Source organism: Rousettus aegyptiacus, unplaced genomic scaffold, assembly GCF_014176215.1.
Source record: "Rousettus aegyptiacus isolate mRouAeg1 unplaced genomic scaffold, mRouAeg1.p scaffold_m13_p_4, whole genome shotgun sequence".
NCBI lineage: Eukaryota > Metazoa > Chordata > Mammalia > Chiroptera > Pteropodidae > Rousettus > Rousettus aegyptiacus.
In genome coordinates, this window is record NW_023416307.1 from 79861454 (window position 1) to 79885098 (window position 23645).

The following is a 23645-nucleotide window of genomic DNA, read 5'->3' on the forward strand; positions in this document are numbered from 1 at the left end:
TCCATTTTTGTGTGTCTGGAAAGTCTTAATTTCTCCTTAATATCTAAAGGAGAACTTAGTTGGATACATTATTCCGGGCTGGTAGTTACTTTCACTTAATAGTTTAAATATTTGATTCCATTCCTTTCTTGTTCGTAAGGTTTGTGCTGAGAAGTCCAAGGATAATCTAATGGGTTTACCTTTATAAGTCACTATATTTTTCTCTCTGGCTGCCCTGAAAATTCTATCTTTGTCATTAAGTTTTGAATAATTTTAATGCAATGTGTCTTGTTGAAGGTCTTTTGGGGTTGAGATAATTGGGTGTTCTGTTGACTTCTTGAATACCAAGCTCCAGTTCACTCCTTAGATTTGAGAAATTCTTGTTCACTATTTGTCTCAAAATGCTTTCTAGTTCCTGCTCCTTTTTCTTGCCTTTTATAATGCTCATTATTCTTATGTCTCCTCTCCTGATAGTATCAGCTAGTTCTTATATTTTCCTTTCATTATTTTTTATTCTTCAATTTCTTCTTTCTTCTGATGCATTTCTGTCTTTAATATCACTGATCTTTTATTCCATTTGGTCAACTCAGTTTCTGAAACTTGCTATTTCATTTTTCAACTCTTGCAGTGTTGTTGTTGTTGTTGTTTTTGTCGTTGTTTATTTTCCAGAAGATTTATTGTGTTCTTTTTAGGGTTCCAATCTTCTTGCTCTACTCATATAGTTGGTTTTTCAATTCCTGAAATTTTTGATATGACTCATTTTGGAACTCACTGAGTTTTTTCAGAAGTACCATATTGAATTCTCTGTCATTTAACTTGCATATTTCTATGTCTGTACACTTATTTTTCTCTTTCTTTCTGAGATACCTTATAACCTTGGTCTTTCTTGGCATTTAATGGACTATTTCTCTGCCTACCATTAATGCGAATGTATGCTCCTTGTTTCCAGCAAGAAGATTTATTATATAAAGGTCTAGCCTGTTGCAAAAAAAAAAAAAAAAAAAAAAGTGCTTTTCTTTTTGTTTCCAGAAAGTGGCATCTGAGCCTTTTAGATCCCTGCTTCATATAAAGGTTTAAAAATGCCTTTTTATTTTCCGATAGATATTTAATTATGTTTGCCACCCTCAGTTTCAGTCCCTGTCAGTGTTAGCAACAGTTTCATTAGCATTTGCTCGGATTCCCCTGGGGGTCCGAGGTGATCAGTCTTGGAGGGTATGGGAAAAGAGACCCTCTGGACTAGGGGTTAGGGACTGCAGCTCAGGCTTGGTTTTGCTACCACTGTTGGTAGAAATCAACTGTTGTTTCTCTGCTGCTTCTCTGCTTTCTATCCTGATGACTGGACCCTGCGCCAGCCGGCCACAGGGAGCTTATAACTTTCCCCGGCAGGGCTATTTAGAGAACTTGCCGCATAAACTCGCCACTCTTTCTCCCCTCCCCATCCTCTTACAGGGAGCTCCAGCAGCTGCGAAAGGCAGCTTCTTAATTTCTCCCAGTCCACCACCTGACATCCAGGGTTTTGACCTGTGGTAGCTGTTATGCACAGATCCTTTGCTCAGGTGTGCTGGTGTGCAGTTTGGATGTTTTTTGTTGTTCTAGATGTTCAACTTATTGTTATTTCAAGGAGAGAGATGTGGGGACATCTCTCACTTCACCCTGTTTTTAAAGATCTCCCAAACCTTTTTTTCTTGACAATAATTGCTGCTATTCTAGATTTTGTGATTTTCCATATACATTTGAGAACCAGATTGTCAACTTTTACCTCCTCCCTCACATAAAAATCCATCCTGCTGGGTTTTCACTAGGTTAGCATTTAATTTAAAAATCAAATTGTTGAAAATTTTTTTAATAACATGGTGTTTTCTCATTCATAATATGGTATATCTCTCCATTTTTTAGCTCTTTGATTTCTTTCAGCAATGTCTGTAGTTTTCAATGGATAGTGTGCATATTTTGTTAAACTTAAGAAAAACTTCTAAATAATTTATGTATAAATAGTAGTGTTCTTTAACTTCAATTTTCAATTATTTGTTATTATATAGAATTACACTTTATTTTGGAACACTGTAAAAATTAGCTAAATATACTTACTAGCCTTTCTGTAAATTCCTTGGATTTTTATGCCATTTTATAATGAAGAAAGTTACTTCTTCATTCCAGCCAGTATTCCATTGATTTTTTTTTTATGTCAGTTCACTAGCTAGGATGAATAGGATATTGCTAATTAAAAGTGAAGAAAAAACATATTTATTCTTGATAATTGGTAAACGTTTCAGACTTTCACTATTTAGTATAATGCTAGCAGTAGGTTTTTATTTTTTATACATGTACTTTTTCAGATTGAGAAATTTTTATTCGATTTTGAGTATTTTCTTATAAATGGGTATTGAACTCTTTCAAAAGAATGTTTTTTCTGCATTTACAAAATGTTAAAATGGTACTTTTTAAATATGTTAATGTTGTAAATCACATTGATTGTTTTTGCACTTTTAAACTGCATTTCTCAACTAAACTCTGTTGAGATGTATATACTACACTTTTTTAAAACCACTGAATTCCACTTGTTGACATTTTAAGGTGCCCTGGGTCTCTAATTCATGGGAAATAATGGACTGCATTTTTCTTTTTTTGTATTGTCATGTCTGCTTTTGTAATCAACATTGGCCTCATAAAATGAGTTGGGACATGTTATCACCTCTCATTCTGGGGAAAAGATTGGGAAGAATTTACACAATATTCTCCTTAAATGTTAGCTGGATGTTTTTAAATATGAATTCAATTTTTAAGTGGATATATGGTTGCTCAGATTATCAATTTCTTCTGTAGTTTGTTACATTGTTATGTATATTATTATATTGATAATTTTGCCTTTCAAATAATGTTTATATCAACCTTATTGAATTTATCAGCATAAAATTTTTTCACGATATTCCTTTATCATTCATATAATGCCTGTAGCTTTTATAGTGTTGTCCCCTTTTCTCTACCATTAGTTTCCTCTTTTTTTCTGGATTAGTTTGTTTATATTTTAATCAATTTTATTGATATTGCAAAAAAAAGCTTTCAAATTGTTTATTTTTTGCTCTGCTTTCTTTCATTTTTTCCAATTCTTATATTTACTAATTTATTTTTTTCTGCTGGCTTTGAGTTCAATTTGCTTTTTTTCCTCATTTCTAAAAGGGAATCTTAGATCATCAATTTTAGACTTACCAACTTTCTAATAGAAATGATCAAAGCTATAAATTTTGCTTTAGATACTTTTAACTGCATCTCACAATTTTTTTTTTCATTTTCAGTTTAAAATATTTTCAAACTTTCATTAGTATTTTTTCTTGGATGCATGGATTATTTTTAAGTTTATTGATTAACTTTTAATATGTAGGGATTTTCCAGATAGCTTCCTGTTATTGATTTATTTTGTAATTCTGTTCTGTTAAGAGACTATATCTATTATGTGATGTTTTTCCATTTGCATTTACTGAGACTTGATTTATGGCCCAGACTACAGTTTATCTTGGTAAATATTCCATCTGCACTTGGGGAAAAATGTGTGTTATATTACTGTTGATTGCAGTAAGGACAAGTGTTTCTAGTCTTCTAAACTTTACTGATTTTCTGTCTTATTTTTCAATTAATTATTATTGTGAGGGAAGTTCTGTCTGAGTTTTCCATCTCACTGGGGCCATAAAATTGCTTCAGGCAGTAAGTAACATGTTACAATTATAGGACTTAAACCTCTTTTTATTCCTCCCTTTTCTCCGGTGTAAAGTTTTTCAGATGTTGCCTAGATTTCTATTTTAGTTTCTATTACTCAATCATTGACAGAAAATAAAAATGTTTACTTCTTTTGTTAAAAAATTTTCTCTCCCTTTTTTCTTTAGTAGGATATGCATATACAATTTTTAACATTGTTTTTCACAAGAATGAATTTAAAACTTTCCAGGAAGACTGCTTTAAAGACTATTGTTCTTTCCTGTGTATTTGTTTAAAAATTAGTAATATATTTGTTATCTTATTATTCATATTCAATGACACTGAAATGATATTTAAATAAAAATATAGCTTATAAATAGAACCATCATCTCAATGCATTAAAAAAATCTGAATTCAGAATGCACCCTTATATTTTCCTCTGTCCTCTAGTGAAGCTAACAGAGAAATTTTTCAGCAGTAGAGTATAATTAGCAAATCAATGGGTTAATTTAAAGATATGCAATTTTCGATAATAATGAGAGTTAATATTTCTTATGGGAACTGACTTAAACTGGGTTATGAAGAGGTATGAATACTTGAAATAGATTAATTATCTTTCAAATTTGGGATATTAAGATTGAATAAAATGCTTTTTAAAAACTCTATTAAAATTATATCTTTCTGTGTGTAATTCAGGTCATAGATCTCATTTTTTTTCCTCTTTCTTTTTCCTCCTTAACTTCATATTTTAAACCATTTAACTATAAACCATAGAATGGAAATGATAGTTTATGAGACTCTTGCTAATGACAGTGAAAATATATTAGTGGTTTTATGTACCTTGATACAGATAGATTGGGAATTCTTGAACAAGCAAATGTTCTTCAGAAGCAGTCTCATTTTTTACATAGACATATTTTTCTTTACCAATTATTTTGTAGATTCAAATTTTAAACATAATCTGCACTAGCATAAAACTTAACTTATTTTAGTAATATACAGCCTCAGTTGCTCAATAAACTTTCAGATTAGGCTTTCAACTTGAAAATTTTATCAGCCTTGAGCTGTTTACATACTAACATGAAAAAATGAATAGTAACTCATTTATTTGTTATGGTTTCCCCTTTTTTGTACCTATCTACTACTGTAACATCTGTACCTGTACAATTTGTACTTGGAAAGTGGGTAAATGGCTGACTTCCAAAACTTCCTGCCAATATAAATTAATATGTACCATTGGAGGTACCCACAAGTGGTATAAGAATGCAGTCTCTTGGGTTGTTTTTATGGAAAAAGCTTGAAGCAAAACTGAATAATTCTGGCTCCCATACAGCAGACATTAAAACACTTGTGCCTTTAGTGTTGTCCCTGATGATATGTACCAATTTACTTAAAATTATTTTAGTTTCAATTTTAAAAAGAATGAGAATGAGAAAAAAAGGCATTCAATGTGCAAATATATTTACATGTACTTTTGTGCACAAGTGTATGCAGAATATCTCTATTTATCTACCTACTACCTATCTCCACATAAAGAGTCTTAGTGATATAGTTAAAATCTTTCATAAAGACAAATTCACTCTAAGGAAAAATTAACATATATCTGATTAATGTATATTAAGATATAATTTTAAAACTGTTTTTCTTTAAACAATGTTTTCTTCTTACATGGTAAATTACTATATTAATATTAGCTTTCTTATATTTCATAGAAACTTATATTTTAGAAATATAAATATTTATCCATAAATATATTTTTTCTACAGGTGAAGATATGGTAATATATGTTTCAGAATCATGAGTTAATTTTGGATATTAAAATGATTCTCAAAATATTTTAAACAAATGAACAAATAATCACTGTTCCCCAAAAATCTCATGACATGGAGAGACTCAACTTCATAAATCATTTTTAAAAAATCGTTTCTTTAAAAAGGGGGTTTTGTGGAACACACACATGGAAATTTCAAAACTCATAACTTTTAAAATGTTTTTAAGAAAAGAAGAGGCTTGAGAACCTCTTAGAAAATGGCTATAGTTCAACAGTGTCAAAATATAATTTTAATTGTTTGCATATAACATTTTTTCGTAAAGTAGCACCTTCCTAGTAATATAGTTTGTGTATTACTAGAAGTACAGAGGAGTATAATAAACTTCCTCCTTACTACTTAAATTTCTTCTTAAATCACACAAAATTTTATTAAGCTAATGGAATATCACCTTACCTGATTTAAATACATAGGATAGAATAACAAACAAAACAATTTTATTATTGATTGATTTAGATAGAAAGATATTTTCCGTAATTATTTCAGGATATTTTTATTTTAGAAGTTCGTCACCCTAACATAGACATCTTATCCTCTTCATTGTATTATATACTTGCCAAAGATGTATTCGACTACTCAATAATGTTTATTCATTTTATTTTCACAAAAGTGAAAATAAACTAATGATACCTTATTTTCAGGATTCCAAAAGCTTCTTGGCTGACAATTCTCTATTCTTTGTATTCTTCTTCTTCATATACATACTTTTACAAGACATGTTTCAAGGTCATTGCTAGTATCAGGACTGAACTGGAAAATCAATAAAACTGCAAATAAAGCATTACTTACACATTGTGAGCAACATGGCATTATTGTGAATAGATTTATTTTTATGTAATTATTTAAGTGAAAAAATAAATTGCTATTTTGTTTCACAAACACTAGCTTATTTTGTATATGAAATTCCATCTGCTCTATATTTAAAAAAATATTATAGTTGCCTAAATTCAGTATTTATTTCTTCTAACAAGGAATTAAAAAAAGGGATCTTTGGAAAGTAAACATATAAAATAAGTTGTAGTGTCCTTATCTCCCTATTCATTCCATATTATTGATGATACCACTCCCTAACATCATAAAGGATAAATTGAGATGTAATTATGAGACCTATGACTTGTCTTTTCTAGTGATTAAAATAACACTAAAAGCACAAAATGTAGAAGCCAGTATATTGTTTTGAGTTTTGCTCATTAGTTTAATCAATATTTAATAGTTCCTAATTAGTTACATCAGATCAATTAGATATTTATTGTTTGCCTACTCTGATGTAGACATCTTCCAAGAGCTGATAATAATGAAGTCTTTTATTTTATTGAGAGAAGCAGATCCAAATAAAGAGATACCTGATGTATCAGGTGATAAAGACTAGCGGGCAAAAAAAAAAAAAAAAAGCATTTATGAGACCTGAATGTATGTATTTTAGGCAGCAAAATATGTAGCAGATATGTAAGAAAAATTAGTTCTAAAAAAAAGAGACAGAACTAATGCAAAGGCTCTGTATTAGTTTCTTGAGGTTGCTGTAAAAAATACCTACAAACTGAATGATTTAAAATAGCAGAAATTTATTATCTCACAGTTTTAGAGGCCGCACTTCCTCTGGAGACACTAGTGGAGAATCCTTTACCCCTTCTAGATCCTGGTGACACCATGTATTCCTTGGCTTGTAACTGTATAACTCCAATCTCTTTCCTCTACCTTCATATTGACTTCTCTTTCTGTTTTCTTTGTATATCTCTTGAATGGACACTTTCAGTTGGTTTTAGAAACTACCCAGATAATCCAGGATGATTCCTCCTTGAGATCCTTAATTTCATTACATCCGCAAAGATACCTTTTCTAAATAAAGTCACATTCATAGGTTCCAAGAATTAGGGGTAGTCATTGACTTTTGGGAGGCCGACATTCAACCCACTATGAGCTTCAAGGCAAAGATACACTTAGGATATTCAACAAAGAATTCCATTATGCTACATTAGTATGACGATCAAGTAAAAATATTACCAGGGGCAGAGTTGATGGATTGAATTTTAACTTCCAAAAGAAATGTTGAGGTCCTCATGCTCACATGCTGTGAAGAGACCTTATTTGGAAATGAAGGTCTCTTCAAGTAATCAAGTTAAGATGAGGTCATTATCATGAGTTCTAATTCAGTATAAATGGAGTCTCTATAAAAAGAGGTTATTTGGACATAGACACAGACATTTGCAGAGAGAAGACAATATGAAAATGGCTATGTCATGAGGGAAACCAAAATTGAACTGATTTACCTGAAAACCAAAGAAAGTTAAAGATTGCTGGTTACCTCCAGAAGCTAGAGAGTGGCAAGAAAGAATTCTACCCAGGGTCTCAGAGGAAGGTTGACACCTTGATTTTATCCTTCAAACTTCAGAATTGTGAGACAAAAAGTTTCTGTTATTTTAAGCCACCCAGTTTGTGATACTTTGTTACAGTAGCCCTAGCAAACCGATATAGGCATTTATTTATTTCAGGTATTAAGGGCAGATTGGGCTTTGAAGATCATGTGTGTCCGTCCATCAGAGACTAGACTAGGTTCAGCCACATGTAATAGAAAATTCAATAGGAACTTAATTTATTTTTTAAATATATATTTTTTAAAAATTTTATTACATAACAAGAAGACTGTGGCTATTATGATGGTGTTAGGTAGCTAGTCAAACATAAACAACAGGGGAAAAAAGGAATGGAAGCCCAGCCTAAACACACCCCAAAGAACACCAAAGAACACCCTGTTGGTAGAGAATCCCTTCTGCATCCCCAGAGACAAAGAACAAGAGGGCCATAATCTACAGCTAGTTTAATATGGCCACAGACGCCTGCGCAGGAAGTACTACCCTAACCTGCCATAACCTGAGCCTCATTATACTGTCATTATAATAACATATTTATGCCTGGAAGTTCGTGAATCTAATTATATAGACTGAATTCTGGGTAAGTGCATGCACACAGGCAACATGTTATACAGCAGCCAAGTGTCAATCAAAACGACCTCATGTTTCAATCACAGAAATGCCTTTGAAACCACCTACCATGGCCCAAAGATAGTTCAGATATTTCAACTTCTGGGTTGTTATAGCTTTCTTCACTGAAACCATATTCTTTCTGGAGCATGCTCTGCCTTTATAAAAGATAGTTATAATAAATCTTTTCTAAATCTCACTGACGTATGATTCTTTGCTGTGTCAATGAGGAAGAACTGGGTAAAACTGCTAATTACACTTCTGCGTCATTGTCACCTCTCCTCCCCTGACACCGTCAATGGTAACAATGAGTCCAGTTTTTCATCAAATAATCATTGCCATTCTAGTCTTCTTCTACATTATCCAAAAAGAGTGGTCTCTATCTTTATAAGATAGAGTTTAAAAATACACTCACATTCCAGTACATCCAAGTGAGGAAAAATGTAAGACAACAAAGGAGTGCCAGCTAAACCTACTACAATTATAGAAACAGTCTTGAAACTACCATAAAAATTTTTGCTTACATATTTTGGCCTCTAAGTTATCTCACTGTAAGGCATGGAATGAGATAACCACAGTATTGCTTCAAATAAAATCAAAATTCTATTATTGAAGAGAGTAGAATTGGCAAAAAAAAATGAATATCAGGTAATCTCTGATAAACATTAGAAATCATTTCAGATGATTTTAAAGAGAAGGTGTCAAATACTGACCTATATTTTAAAAAGTTTTTTGTGCTTGCATTATTGACAATAGGTCAAAAAAAAAAAAAAAGATAAGAACATGGAGACCATTTAGGATATTTAGGTAAGAGGTGATAATGGTTGACACTAAGATGACAGCAGTATATTTAAGAAAAAGTGATAATTTTTTATATATTTCTAATAAAGTTGACATGATTTTATCATGGTTTGAATTTGGGGGGTTTGCTATAAAGAAAATCAAGGATGATTACAAGGTATTTCTCCTGAGAAACCAGAAGATGGAAGTTGCCACTTGCTGAGATGAAAAATAAAGTTTAATTGTAGAAGACAAGAGTTACGTTTTGCAATGTTGTTTGAAACACTCACTATTCTTATCAACATAAATATCTAATATAAAGAAGAGTTTATGAGTCTGAAGATCAAAAATAGATGAGGGTTGGAGAGCTATATTTAAGAATCATTATATAATCAAAAATTTTTTTCTTATCTCTTTTGCAAATACATTAATATAATAAAACGAACATCAATTTTGCAGAAATTCAAGTATAAAAGTTTAAGTTACATTATTGTCATTAGTATTTTAGTTATAATTGTTTCAACATTATGCACCGAGCTATGCATATAAGATAGATTATTGAGTAGTATACATACATAAATTTGTTTTTTAAACTATGTTAACTTACTGTTGTCACAATATTCTTAAAACATATAGTGTACAGTAGAAAGCACAAAACTCTTTGAAAACTAAATCGGAAAATGTTATTTGAAAACTTTTGTATTAAAATGTGTTTAAATCTGATATTGTAAAAGCCAGATTATATTATATAATCAAAGACCTTTATTTAATTTGAAAATAATATCACATTTTTCTTCACTCTCATTTTTATGACTACTGTTCTCTATTACTTTTCATTTTGAATTGTGTTTGGGAGTTGGCTTTCTTTGTTTAAGTGGTTATGTTTATCTTTCTGGCATTTTGGTATGTTGCTAATTTTCAAGAAGTTAAGGTCTTTACAAGTTATCCTAGAAACTACAAAAATCTCTTCTGCCATTTTGGATTTTCTTCTTAGTAGGAGGATTGAAGGTTAGGATTTCTTTGCAGCTCAGGGCAGTTGATCCTCAGTAGGAACAAATGCTTACAGCGACCATAAAACTTGCAAAGATTATTGTCTGTACTCAAATATACCTATTCATAAGAAAACAAAGAATCTGAATGCTACAGATAGCTACAGGGATTTAAGCATTTTTTCTCTTTTTTTAATAAACATAATTGGTAGCCACAACTATGAAGCTATAGAGGGAGTATTATTAAGGAGAGTCCTTAATGAACATTTTATTTTTAATTTATTTCCAATGAAATAAAAGCTTATTATAATAAAAGTCAGTCAAAAAATACTCATGAATATTGTATTATGTACTGCACCATTAAAATATATATTTTTTTATCTGAATAGTTTTGGGTTATTCTATTTAAATTAAATTTAAAATTAAGTAAGTTATTTTAATATAAAATCTGGATGAACCTTAGAAATTCTATATAAGTGAACATTAGTTCTAAATAAATGTGTGTTCATTTTACATATAACAGAAAGTTTTTCTATTGTTTAAATAATGCATCATTTCAAAACAATAATTTTAAGATATGTGTTTTATGATAATGCTTTAACAGATTGTTTGGTGTCATGGAATAAAAATGTCAAAGAAGTCAAGTGACTTGTGAGTTATGAATATAAAGCAGGACAGGTAGTGCAGGAGCACCCCTCCTTTTTTCAGTATATGGCTCCAGAAATCTTCCCCTTCTTTAGACTCCCTGTCTTAGCCCCAGCATGGGGAATAACCATAAACTGGTCTTTTCCAGCCTAGACTCCATCTTGGCTAAAGCATGAACTTGGGCTAATTATAATATCATTATAATCTCATCTGCATTGCAAAAACTACAGCTCTTAATGCACTTGAGGCCATGACAATTCCAGAAACATCATAAGAGGAAGAAAAAGAGGGAGCCCAAGCTCCCTGCCTATTAGGAGGAGATAACAAGGCTATGATCATCACCATGTTTTCCCCAGGCTCTATCTCCAGGGAAAACAAAAAGTTCATAACCAGCCATGTTGGTGTGATGGTGTGACTCTCTCTCTGTCTTTCTCTGTTTCTCTCTGTCTCCTTGTTTGTCTGTCTGTCTGCCTGTCTATCTCTCTATCTCTCTTTCTTTTGTAATTCCTCATTCCCGGCCTCAAATGTGTACTTTCAGTTTAATAAACTTTGTGCTTTCCTGCTTGCTATTTGCCTTCCCTTTCAATTCTTTCTGATGGAATAAAGCAAGAATCTGGTCACTGGACCCTCAAGCTCTCCAGCTGTTCCTCTTACCCTTGAATGCTTTCCTGCGGAATAAGACAAGAACCTTTACAGCAGCAAGTACACAGTTTAAATTGTCCCAATAGTTCCTTAATAATGTGGAACATTAAGAATAATATATTGTTATAAGCAGAATTGTACCCCTCTCAAATTTGTATGCTGAAGTCCTAATCAATGTATCTCAGAATGTGACTATTTAGAGATAGAGCTTTTAAGGAGTTACATTTAAAAAACATTTTTGATTACTGTTGCTTTGTAGTATACTTTGAAAGACAGAGTGATGCCTCCAGTCTCATTCTTTTTTCTCAGGATGACTTTGGCAATTCAGGGTCTTTTGTGCTTCCATATGAATCTGATGATTTTTTGTTCTATTTCTTTAAAAATTGCCAGTGAGATTTTGATGGGGATTGAATTAAATCTGTATAATACTTTGAGTAATATGGTCTTTTTAACTATATTGATTCTTCCAATCCAAGGACACAGAACATATTTCCATTTCTTTGTATCTTCTTCGATTTCTTTTAATAGGGTCTTATAGTTCTCATTATAAAGGTACTTCAAACGGCCTGGTATTAGAAGCAAAATAGACACACAGACAAGTGCAACAGAATCAAGAATCTAGAATTAAACCTATATTTTTGTGGGCAAATAATTTTTGACAAAGAAGCCAAAAACAAACAGTGGAAAAAGGAATGCCTCTTCAATAAATGCTGCTGAGAAACCTGGAAAGTCACCTGCAAAAGAATGAAACTAAACTGTGTCTATCACCACACACCAAAATTAACTCAAAATGGCTTAAAGACCTGAATATAAGACCTGAAACAATAAAATGCACAGAAGAAAACATACAAACAAAACTCAAGGACCTTGGACTTAAAGAGGATTTTATGAATTTGACCTCAAAGGCAAGGGAAGTAAAAGCTAATAAATAAATAGAATTACATCAAACTTAAAAGCTCAGCAAAAGAAATCATCTACAAGGTAAAGAGACAACCATCTCAATGGGAAAATATATTTGCAAGCAACATCTCTGATAAGGGCCTAATATCCAAAATATACAAAGAACTCATATGACTCTAAGAACAGAAAACAAACAATCCAATCAAAAAATGGGCAGAGGACCTAAACAGACACTTCTCCCTAGAGGACATACAAATGGCCAACGAACATATGAAAAGATGGTCAACATTGCTAGCTATGAAGAAAATGAAAATCAAAACCACAATAAGATACCATCTCATACCTGTTAGAATAGCTATAATCAACAAGACAAGTAATAACAAATGCTGGAGAGGATGCAGAGAAAAAGGAACCCTCATACACTGTTTGTGGGACTGCAAATTGTTACAGACACTATGGAAAACAATATGGAGGTCCCTCCCAAAATTAAGAATTGATCTACCATATAATCCAGCAATCCCTCTACTGGGTATTTACCCCAAAGATTTGAAAACCCATATCCAAAAAGATATTTGCACACTGATGTTCATAGCAGCATTATTCATAGTGTCCAGGATATGAAAGCGATAAAAGTTTCCTATGATAGATAATTGGCTAAAGAAGTGGTGGCACATATACAATGAAATATTACTCAGCTGTAAGACAAGAAGAAATATGCGATTTGCAACAACATGGATGGACCTTGAGATAATCAAGCTAAGCAAAATAAGCCAGACAGAAAAAGTAGAAAATCACATGTGGGATATAAACCTAAAAGCAACAAATGAACAGGACAAACAGATTCAGGGATATGAACAATAGACTAGTGATTACCAGAGGGAAGGGGGTGAGAAAGGAGGGGAAAGGTAGACAGGGTAAAGGGGGTCAAATATATAATAGTTGAAGGAAACTGGACTTTGGGTGGTAATCACACAATAGAATATATAGAAGTCGAACTATAATGTCCACCTAAAAATTATATATTTGTATTAACTAATGTTACTCCAATAAACTGAGTAAAAAGATTAAAAAATTTAAAAAAAAAACATTTTTAGTCGTTGTCAAGCACTATAGTGGAAAATCTTTTGCTTTCTTGAAAGATTAGTGTTTTTTTTTTTTTATAGTCATTCTACTCTTAAATTAATACTGTTATATAAGATTTTCATGCTCGTCATATATTTTTTTTAAAAAATTAATCATCTTTTAAATTCGCCATTTTCAATGTAGGCAATATCCTGTTATGGTAACATATTTGTAATCTACTGAATCCTTCTTTTACCTTAGATTGGTTTTCTTTAAGTTTATATAGTAAATGACTATATTTACAGATTTTGAAAAATAAATACACATACAGAAATAATGAAAGTGAGACCAAAAGGCTAGAGTTCTCATCTCGTACAGTAACTAGGTACATTTTATTAGGCCAATCTGCAACCTCTTCAGATCAAGACAAACACAAACCTAGTCACTAGTAGTCATGTTATCATAAATTAAAATAATGAGAATGCTTTACAACATCAGTTTAACAAATACTAAAATTATGGTGACTACTACTTAGCATTGCAGGGAAAACAAAATTCTCATATATTGCTTTTGAAAGAGTGAATTATAAAAGTCATTTTGAAAAGCAATGTGGTAATTACTTATTAAATTTTACATGTTAACATCAACACCAATCGTTCAAGAAGAAACTGATAATAGTCCTATAACTTTCAAATTAAACTCATAGTTAAAAACATTCCATTAAAAAAATATCACACTCAGATGTGATATGTTAATGAGGTTATTGGTCTATAATTTTATTTCTAGTAATATAATTATCTTATTTAAGTATTCAAATAATGCTATTTTTGAGAGCATTTGAGATCTTGCTTCCTGACATCATTTTGCATTAGCTTGGCTCAAATACTGTTCTTAAAAAAAAAAAAAAAAAAAAAAAATCTGGTCTCTTAAAAACTGTTGGGAAGTGTATCTTCCCTTTCTGTTTTCTGGAAGAGTTTCTACAGCATAGGTGTTATATTTTGAATACTTATATAAATAAACAGTAAAGACAACAGCATTGAAATATTTATTTATAATGCTGTTCATTTTTTTTTTTTTTAAATTTTGTTCCATGGTCAAACAATGGTCAAATTTCTAGGCAAGCTTACAAACCATGAAAAGGTCAGAAGCATCTTAACTTAAACGGGCATGAAGACCATATTCAAAAGCTTTTTAAATAAAATAAATTTTTGGCAAAAAAAAAAAATTATTCTAAACGAATTTGTCAGCTGTCAGTGTCACTAATATACTGTGAACACTTTTTTCAATGTAAATCCATGGTGTACGAATCAAATAAAATTTACTTTATACCAAACATTTCCATCTGTGGAGAATCCTTCAATCTTCTGCGTTGATCACAGAGACTTTTCTCACAGGTATTCTAAATCATCTTGGTTATCCTGTTTCACTTTTATCTCCCCTTTGGCTCTCTAGTTCAAGCTTCTAGTGCTGATGAGGTTGTAGGAGTAGCAAAGGCTGCAAGGGTTACAATAACTGCAGCAGGAGCAGCCATAATCTTTTCCTCCTTTTGTTTTCTTGTGCACTGGGCGACATACCGGACAGGGATGGAAGTTGCTGGGGATCCGGAGATCCTGAGACATTTCTGCAGGATGAAACCCTCCTTACAGACTGAGGGGCTGCTCAGGCTGCCATACTTTGTCTTTTTTTAGTTCTGGAACTCTGGCCCTAGGGCTTGGAGATGCAGACTGCCTTCTCTGTGGTTTGTGGCTGCAGTTCCTGCTACTCTTCTTAGGACTGTGGTGAGTAGGGAAAAAGGGGTGAGGGGGGCTTAAGGTGGTCTGAGTAGCTTCATGGGTGGTGAGGGCAATTACCATTTGTTTGATTGTGCTGACAGAGCCCCCTGGGTAAATTCACTCAGGGATGAAGACCCATTCTTATGCATTAATGATAGTGAAGACAAATGTTTTTCAGTGACTGGGAAGCTTGTTGAGAGGCAGAGAATGGAAGTCTCTACTTTTCAGCAGTGCAGATGGTGATGTCTTTAGGAGCAGGGCTGAGAGGTGTTCTTCTCGTCTTGAGATGAAGAAGGAGAATATCCCCTCTGTGTTCTGGAAGAGTGTTTTTCTTTCTTTCTTTCTTTCTTTCTTTCTTTCTTTCTTTCTTTCTTTCTTTCTTTCTTTCTTTCTTTCTTTCTTTCTTTCTTTCTTTTTGCGGGGGGTGGGGAAAGTGACATGTTTTTTGAGGAGGCGTCAAAGAGGAGGAAGAAGAAGGGGAGGAAAAAAGAGGTCTCCCTCTGAATCGTAAAGAGAGCAACTGCTTCTCTATCTACAGAGAAGAAAAATTTTCTGGTGCTTTCATGAAGAGGCACCCAGAGAAGGGGACTGTGTCCACAGCCTGCCTACCTCATTCTAATTTACACGGCACCTCCTGAGTTACAAGTATTTAGAAAGAGGAGGAGCCAGAGTCAGATAATAACTGCTGATTCTTGTAGTACTTGTAGTTTTGCTGGCTAAATTGATGTCTCAGATGTAGTGAATGTGCTTCTTGCATTTCTGTTTCTCTTTCTCCAGTTCGCGTAACTCTACTTTTCTAGATTTAGGTGCTGGTCAAGGCAACTCTCTTTTCTCAGAGCCTTTAATTTTTGTCATTTTACTTGAAGTTCTCTCTGGGGAAACAGAAACACTTCTTTTTCTTGTACAGTTGGCCTGGACTATACAGTGTTGAGGAACAAGTGAGTTGCAGGAAGTGACCACCACTGCCTTCTTGGACAATTTACTGATGGAGGTGACCTACTAGTTTCTCCAGGGGAACTGGATGCTCTCTTGAGAGGTTCCTTTGGTGGAAATGAGGATGATGAACTACTTCCAGACAGCGATACTGATGAGTCCCTTTTTGTCTCATTAAACACTATTCTTGTTATACCCTGGTAGAGGAGACATTTGTCTTTGGTGGAGTTCTCCTTTGAGGAATGATTACCTACTTAGGCTAACTCTTGCATGGCTATGATCTTCACCAGACTCTACAGTGCTGGCTCAGTGGATTATGAGGAGAGTTAGAAGGTGTTTCTGACCTCTATTTGGAATGTGACCAAATATGTCTTCTCTTTGTCTTTTTCTTTTTGGAACTTTTTAACTACCTGGAGAAAGTTCTCTAGACTCTGATGCAAGTTCAGGTTTGACAACTTTTAGGATGTCACTAGTAGAGGTGGCCTCTTACACTGAACGTTCTTTACCTTTCGCTGCAGATTTTAGGAGTCCTGTAGTCTTCTCCATTTCAAGAAGGAGGGAAAGACTCTCCAGGTCTTGATTTTGTGAAAAGGAAATAGAGAATGACTGCACAGTCTTTCTCTCCTGACAGGAGAAATGTGTCTTCTAGGGGAAAGTAATCTAGATAAGTAGATGTCTTCTTCGACTTCTAGAGTTCTATATTTTTCTATTTTGCTTTCTTTTTCTTCCTATCTCTCTTTGTCTTCATCTTGCTTTTTTATAGATGCCAAATTTCTTATATAATCAATCTCTCTTATGTATTCTTTGAGTTCTAGGAAAACAATGAATTTCAGTCATATTTTCTTTTGCATATAATAGCAGAGACCATAAATTTCATAAATTTCTTACTTTTTTATTTTTTTCATTCTCGTTAGTTTGATTTGAATTATTTTGGGGTCTGGAATCTTTACTTCCAGCTAGTTGAATATAAACTCAACACAGTATCATTTTAAAACCTAAGGATTTCTTTTATTCAATTTTTTATCCAAGGCTCTATAATCTCCAAATTTACTTTTCTCATTATTGCTCCTGAGGCCTCTCTCCTTGGCTTTCAGACAGCCATCTTCTTGCTGGGACTTCATATGGTCTTTTTCTCTCTGTAACTACACTCCTGATCTCTCTTCTTCTTCTTATAAGGAATACCAGTATTATTGATTTGGGGCTCCACCCTTATGATTTAATTTAACATAATTAAATCTATAAAGGCCCTATTCCAAATACAGGCATATAAGGGGGTAGATTTCAATCTATTAAGGGGGTTATAATTCAATCTATACATAGAGAAATTAAGGTAGAATACAAACATGTTTCAAATTAATAACCATGTTTCAAATTAATAGCTGTACTGAAGAAGGTAGAGATGTAAAACTAACTTATGTAACTTTGAAAAGCAGTATTTTGGCTGGGTAGCACTAAACTACAGATGAAAGGAACTCTACCCAAATACTACATACTATAAATATTTAATAGTTTTTTTGTCACAAGTGTATGAGTTATAATTCTAAAAGTCTTTTATTTGTATATTAGTTTTAACAAATAGATATATTTTAGGTAATTAAATGAAAATTCAGTTTCTCATTATTGAAAAAATAAGTTTTCCAGTGTTAAATGTAAGAACTCATCTATCTTCTGTCTCTATGTATCAGCCTGTAGAAATGGTTAGATAGATAGTTAGATAGATAGATGGATGGATGGATGGATGGATGGATGGATGGATAGATAGATAGATAGATAGATAAAGGAATATTTGTCTTATTATGATTTGCTTTATTGTGCTTCACAGATATTGTGTTTTATTGTTTGTTTTTTGTTTTGTTTTGTTTTTACAAATTAAAGTTTCATGGCAACCCTGTGTCTAGTAAGGAAGTCAGTGCCATTTTTACATCATATTTTTACTTTGTGTCTGTCTCACATATTGCTAATTCTTACAATATTCCAAACTTTTTCATTATTATTATATCTGTTATGGTAACCTTTGTTCCAAGATATTTGATGTTACTATTGTAATTTTTTGGGGACACCGCACACTGCACCCATATAAGACAGTAAACTTAATCTGTAAATGTTCTGTATGTTCTAACTGCTCCACTGACTGACCATTCCCCTGTCTCTCTCCCCTTTTCTTAGGTCTTCTTATTACCTGAAGCACAACAATATTGAAAGTAAGTCAATTAATAACTTTACAGTGGCCTCTAAGTGTTTGTGAGAAAAGAAGAGTAACACATCTCTCACTTTAAATCAAAAGCTAGAAATGATTATGCTTAGTGAGGAAGATATGTAAAAAGCCCATAAAGGCCATAAGCTAAGCCTCTTGGGCTAAATGTCTAGCCAAATTGTGCATGCGAAGGAAATGTACTTGAAGAGAGTTTAAAGTGCTACTTTAGTGAACACACAAATAGTAAGAAACCAAAACAATCTTGTCAATGGAGAAAGTTTTAGTGGTCTGGATAGAAGACCAATTAGCCACAACATTTCTTCCAGCCTAAAAGCCGTGTTTTCAATTCTTTGAAGGTTGAAAGAGGTGAAGAAGCTGCAGAAGTTTAAATCTAGCAGAGGTTGATTCATGAGATTTAAAGAAAGAAGCTGTCTGCTTAAATACAAAAGTGAAAGCTTAAGCAGCAAGTGCTAATGTAGAAGCTGCAGCAAGTTATACAGAAGATCTAGCTAATTAATGAAGGTGGGTACGATAAACAGATTTTTAATGTAGATGACACAGCTTATATTGGAGATAGATGCCATCTAGGACTTTCCTTGCTGTATAGAAAAGTCAGTGGCTGACTGCAAAGCTTTAAAGGACAGGCTGACTCTCTTGTTAGGGCCTAAAGCAGCTGATGCCTTTAAGTTGAAGCCAATACTCATTTATCATTCCAAAAATTCTAAGGCTCTTAGACATTATTCAAAATCTACTCTATCATGCTCTATAAATGGAACAATGAAGGCTGAATGATAGCACATCTGTTTACAACATGCTTTACTGAATATTTTAGGCTCACTGTTGAGACTGACTGCATAGAAAAAAAGATCCTTTTCAAAATATTACTGCTCATTGACACTGAACCTGGTCACCCTCTTGGGTGGGTGTTGTTTTCATGTCTGCTAACACAACATCCATTCTGAAACCCATGGATCAAGGAGCAATTTCAACTTTATAATCTTATTATTTAAGAAATACATTCTGTAAGGTTATAGCTGCCATGGATAGTGATGCCTCTGATGGATTTGGGCAAAGTAAGTTGAAAACCTATTTGAAACAATTTACCATTCTAGATAATATTAAGAACATTTGTGACTCATGGAGTGAGGTAAAAAGATCAACATTAACAAGGGCTTGGAAAAAGTTGATTCCATCCCTCATGGATAACTTTGAAGAGTTTAAGACTTCGGTGAAAGAAATTATTACAGATGTAGTAGAAATAGCAAGAGAACTAGAACTAGAAATGGGACTTAAAGATGTGACCAAATTGCTGCAACCTCATGATTAAATTTTAGAGGATAAAAAGTTGCTTATTATGGATGAGCAAAGAAAGTGGTTTCTTGAGATGGAATCTACTCCTGGTGAAGATATTATGAAGATTGTTGAAATGACAACAACATATTTAAAATATTACATAAATTTAGTTGATAAAGAAGCAGCATCAGAGTTTGAGAGGATTGACTCCAATTTTTAAAGATGTTCTATTGTGGGTAAACTGCTATCAAACAACATTGTATACTACAGAGAAATCATTAATGAAAGGAATAAATCAATTCAGCAAACGTCATTGTTGTCTTATTTTAAGAAATTTCCATAGGTACCCCAGCCATCAGCAACCACCATGCTGATCAGTCAGCAGCTATCAACATCAAGCCAAGACCCTCCCAAAGCAAAAAGAAAATGATTCACATAAGGATCAAATGATGGTTATAAATTTTTAACAATATAGTATTTTTAATTAAAATATATGTATTATTTAAATATAATGCTATTATACATTTAATAAACTATAGTATAATGTAAACATAGCTTTTAGATACACTGGGAAACCAAAAAATTATTGTGACTCACTCCATTGTGATATTCATTTTAGTGCAGTGGTCTGAAAGAGAACCCATATATCTATGAGGTATGCCTCAATAGATATATAGATATATATCTTCAGGTAAATAGATAGATACATAAATATAAATGTATACTCATCTGTATATTGAGAAACTCTAGAAACAATGACATCCTTATAGCAATGAGCACAAGCACATTTATTGCATTGATTTTGGTCCCTAAATGCCATTCTCTAAGTAAAGAAAGAAGTACTGCTTGGAGAAATGATTGATTCTAGGGCTGGGGCAGGAAAAATAAAGTTGAGCTTAGATAAAAAAAAATAAGGAAGTACATAGATAGATAGATGATAGATAGACAGATGATAGATAGATGGTAGATAGATATCGATATAGATATAGATATAGTTATAGACCTAGATGTAGTCATATACATAAATATATTCATAGACATAGCTATGTATGCATGCTGAAAGGTCATAGAGATATTCTGAAAGTTATCAATGGTGAAAGCTGATACTATTACTACTACTACTACTACTACTACTACTACTAATACTACTATTACTAATAATAATGTGGCAAGTTCTAAAAGCAAATAAATATGTATGAGTCCATATTTATATAGATAAATATATAAATTATATAAAAAATTACTGAGAACATGGCATAGCTCTTAGAGAAAATTCTCAATGAATTATATAGAAAGAATGAGAGAAATAAAAAATTACCATTAGAACACCACAGAAATAATTCAGGATAGAAAATTTACAATAAATACTAAAACTAGTTGTCAAAAGTTTAAAGAGAAATAGATAATTGTATAGAAGCTCCTCAATATACTTACTGATTACAAAGCAAAAATAAATTTGCAGTGGAACAATCTCAAAACATATCTTTAATTATATGATCAAGATGAGTGTCAGATATATCATTAGGTACCTCTGATATGATTCACTGAGTAGGGTAAATGCTGTATGTTATTCTTGAAAAAAAATTATACCCTTAATCTAATAATGAGATAGCTACAATCAAACCTGAAGAGCACTCTAGACCAGTATAGGTCCATAGCCTGTTAGAAATCTGGCCCCATAGTAGGATGTGAGTAGTAGGCAAGCAAGCAAAGCTTCATCTTTATTTGCAGTGGCTCCCTAGTGCTAGCATCACTCCCTCAGCTCCAACTCAGATCATCAGGAATTAAATTCTCATAGGGATACCAGTCCTTGAACCAAAAAGATTGGAGATTGCAGCTCTAGACAATATCTGACTAGCATTCTTCAAAAGTGTCAAGATCATGAAAGACAAAAGAAGACAGAGGGACTGTTACAGATAGGAGGAAGCTAAGGAGACATGATAGCTAAATGAAGTTTTGGATCCTAGATTGGACTCTGGAGAAGAAATGGAATATTAATAGAAGGTCTGTTGAATTCTAAATAAGATCTATAGTTTAATTATTGCATGGTGCTAATATTAATTTATTAGTTTTAATAATCATACTATAATTAATCAAGGTGTTAATATTAAGAGAAAGTGAGTGAAGTGGGTACAGGAAATATCTGTACTATTTGGTATCTTTTCTGTATATACATGATTATTTCAAAAAAAAAAGATTGGACATAAGAATCATAAGTTTAAATTTAATTTTTTGCTCTGGAATTTACTTACAATTTCACATTAATTATAATGTGACATTTTCTTAGTCTTAGTGCCATCATAGTTTATATCTAGATATGCAATAACTAAAATTGTTCATGTGTAATTTTCAGTTGCATTTATTACATTTTTGGATATCTACTTTGATTATTTTCTGTTTCTTAAAGTTCTGTGATAAATTTTATTTAAAACTATAATGCAATTTAGAAAAAACTAACATATGAGAATACATAATACTATTAAGTAGGGGAAATTGGAGTACTCTGTTAGTGACTTTTTCCACTTCTTTTTAAATATGGATAAAAAAGGAAGCTTAAGCTTTGATGCCTTGGTGACATGACTCGTGGACCTTGTTAGCACTGCTTGCTGCAGAAGGAGTAATAGGAGTAATTGTCTAATTGGCATTGTTTCCCAAGAAGTCATTATGTACTCAGCATAGCATGTGTCGTTTCAATATGACAATAATTAGATCACCTCAGCCACTGCATGGATGTGCGAGCTAGTTTAATGCATTGATGAATACCTAAGTTTTACAACTCTAGGGAATGTTACCTGAGGTATCTTTTCAATGAGTGATTTTAATACACACTAATTTGATATGTTTCCTACTTCCCCCTGGCTCATAATTTTTTTTTTTAAATGCTGTGGCTGTTCTATTCTAATTAAAAATTCAACAAAATGTGTTCTTTCTCAAAGAGTCTCTTCCTTATGTGACTTAGGATAACTTAGACTTTATTTATTGTTTTAGTGATTGCAGTGGTGGCAGTAGTGCTGAACAATAAAAAAATATAGAGAGTACTTAAATATAGAGAGCACATTCTAGTTAACTTTATAAAGTCGCATGATTAAAAATCACTTTTAGGCAATTATAATGAATTCTTCCTTTAACCTACGATGTCAGTATTCAAAATAGTCTCAATTATCACATCAGCCAATGTTTAATACACTTATAGAATAACTTTAAAAAGCCACTTGTATTAATCAGATATGAAGATAACTAGGGAAAAAATGGTTGCACAGATGTATTGCTTTGATTAATAAAATGTAATTAAGTGATGGTAAATGAGATTTTTCTTCTGAATATTAGTAACAGGAACAAAGTAAATTTAAAGAAGCAAATTAATGCTATTAGTATCTCCTCAGCATACAGTTAAAAGAACACAATTTGCAGAATTATGGGCACATGATACATATTGTTTGTATTTCTTTTAAAATTATTTCTTTAATAAGTCAAAGTATAGCAGAATCCATTATGTCATCTTTAGATTACTAACAAGTTATAATATTTGTCTATTGAGACTTTCAGATGAATGGTGTATATATTATTATCATTCTTATTATAAAAGATAATCTGGACCCTGACTAAAATAAAATGATACATTGAAAAAAATCAGACTCACATAGGAAACTTTCCTATAATATTAATAAAATTATTCAAAATTTTTGTGGTCTAAAATGAATTCTAATCTTTCGAAAGTCTTATATCTTTGAAAATACTGTAGAAAAATTACATTTCTGGGCAATTGGAACAAGCTTAATTACAGAACATTCAACAAAAACAATGTCTCTTTCTTCATAAATTGTTCTAAATACTTATATTAAAATAATTTAAACTTATGATCCACTATTTTTTAATTTTAATAAAGTTAACATTCATAAGTTTATAATAAATTATCCATTTCAGAGGAAAGAAATCTCAAATTTCTCATAGTGCTGTTT

At 32.3% G+C, this 23645-nt stretch overlaps 1 pseudogene; it reads left to right on the top strand.

The window, feature by feature from the left end:
* The window catches only part of LOC107510413, a 33741-nt pseudogene extending 13625 nt beyond the window's left edge, over positions 1-20116 (top strand).
* The last annotated feature ends 3529 nt before the right edge of the window (positions 20117-23645 follow it).